Genomic DNA, 2,015 nt, shown 5'->3' with positions numbered 1-2,015 from the left:
TTTTTTTACTTAAGATTTTAGAAAAAAATTATGTGTACGTGTGTTTTGTCTGTCTGTCTGTCTACATGCACACAGTACCCAAGGAGGTCAGAAGAAGGCATCAGATCTCCTGAGACTGGAATTACAGACACCTGTGAGCTACTGTGTGGATGCTGGGAATTGAACCCCCGTCTTCTGGAAGAGCAGCCAGTGCTTTTCATCACTGAGCCATCTCTCCAGTCATTAAACTCTAATTTTAATTTATATCTCTACCTTAGTTGCAGAAATAATGATGAGTGACAAGACTTTCCAGGGCTGAGATGGCTCAGCAGTTAAGAGCACTGGCTGTTCTTACAGAGGACACTGGTTTGATTCCTAGCACCCACACGATGGTGTACAACCCTCTGTAACCCTAATCCCAGGGAATTTGATGCCATCTTCTGACCTCCCTGAGCAACAGGCATGCATGTTGTACACATACATACATGAAAACAAAACACCTGAATACATTTTAATTAATTAATTTATTTTATTTTAAAAAGGCTTTCCGGTCCTGAGGGTTCCAGCCTACTGTCCCAGCCAGCAGACACAGACATCTTGTATGGTGGGGGCTGGCTGGTCTCTGGCACACCAGCCACACCTGAGTCAGACTGCAGCCTCAGGCAGCTCCTCTACTAAGCACCAGCAGGTGCTTCTACCTGGTGCCAAGGATGGGAACTCTGCTGGGACGGAGCCTCCTGAGACTTTGGGACAGCCCAGGGGCAGCACCTGGGAGCTCATTAGGAATGCAGATACCCAGGCCCCACCCAGCCCTGGGACCAGAGAGGCCTGGCATCTTTGCTGCAAGAAGTCAGCTGTTGCACCCAGCTGGGGGAGCCATGCCAGGACGGAGGCTACAGGAGGTCAGCCCTGATGGGGAATGATGAGTAAGGAGGTCACTGCCTCCTGAGGCTGCTGAGAAAACCAGAAACCATCATAGAAAAAAAATTAATTATAGTTTTGAATGTGGCCTTGACTCTCAGGTACAAGGAGGTGATGGCCTGTAGTCACAGACCAAAAAAAAAAAAAAAAAAAAAAAAAAAAAAAAAAAAAAAAAAAAAAAAAAGAAAACAAAAAAAAAAAAAAACCCAGAGGTGTTGAAGACAGGGTAAGGTGGTTCCCCTGACATCATTCCTGGATCCCTGAGGTTGGTCCTAGGGCCCAACTAGCTTCCTGACCACAATGAAGGAAAATACTATGACATCCAGCTGGAAAGACTGGGAGCACCTCAGAAACACTGTGCCCTGTCTCCAGGTGTCCTCAGAGGAGACACTAACTGTCCACCCTCACCAGGACTGCTTATGACCAGAGCATGCTTCCACAGGTATTTTGCCACAGCCACAGAAAGTGACCAACCAGGGTGCTTTGCCCGCAGGAGACTAGAAGACGAACAGCTGCCATGGGAAAGTCAGAGTTTAGGACCATCACTCTGGAGAAAGCTTGTCATAGGCCTGCCATGTCAGAACCACAGAGGAACAGACATGTGTCTTTCCACGATGTCAGAATGTATTAACCATGATAAATCTACCAAGCACGGAGCTTTCCTTGGCAGCGATCTGTCAAGTAGTCACAGCAAGTACGCAAACATGGGTTCTTTGATTTCGATCTTAATTACTAAAACTAACTCTCAGCGCACACATTAAACATCCCACGGTAAGAAAATACTCTGACTAGCAGGCTGTGGAGGTGGCTCAGTGGGTAAAGGCACTTGCTGCACAATCCTAACAACCAACTCCAGTTTGATCCCCAGAATCCACGTAACTGTGGAAGGAGAGAACAGACCTCAAAGTTGTCCTCCAGTTTCTACATACATGCACCATGGCCCATGCACACAAAGAGACATACACACACACCAAGCACACATACAAAAGAACAATAAATCATGTTCTTGTTCTTAATGCTCTGACCATAATGCTCTTCCACTTTGGGGAAGGAAGGTGTTTATTTGGTTTGTATTTCTTTTTTTTTTTTTTTTTTTTTTTTTTTTTTTTTTTTTT

This window comes from Microtus ochrogaster, linkage group LG2, assembly GCF_000317375.1.
Source record: "Microtus ochrogaster isolate Prairie Vole_2 linkage group LG2, MicOch1.0, whole genome shotgun sequence".
Lineage (NCBI taxonomy): Eukaryota > Metazoa > Chordata > Mammalia > Rodentia > Cricetidae > Microtus > Microtus ochrogaster.
This window is presented reverse-complemented; position numbering follows the sequence as displayed.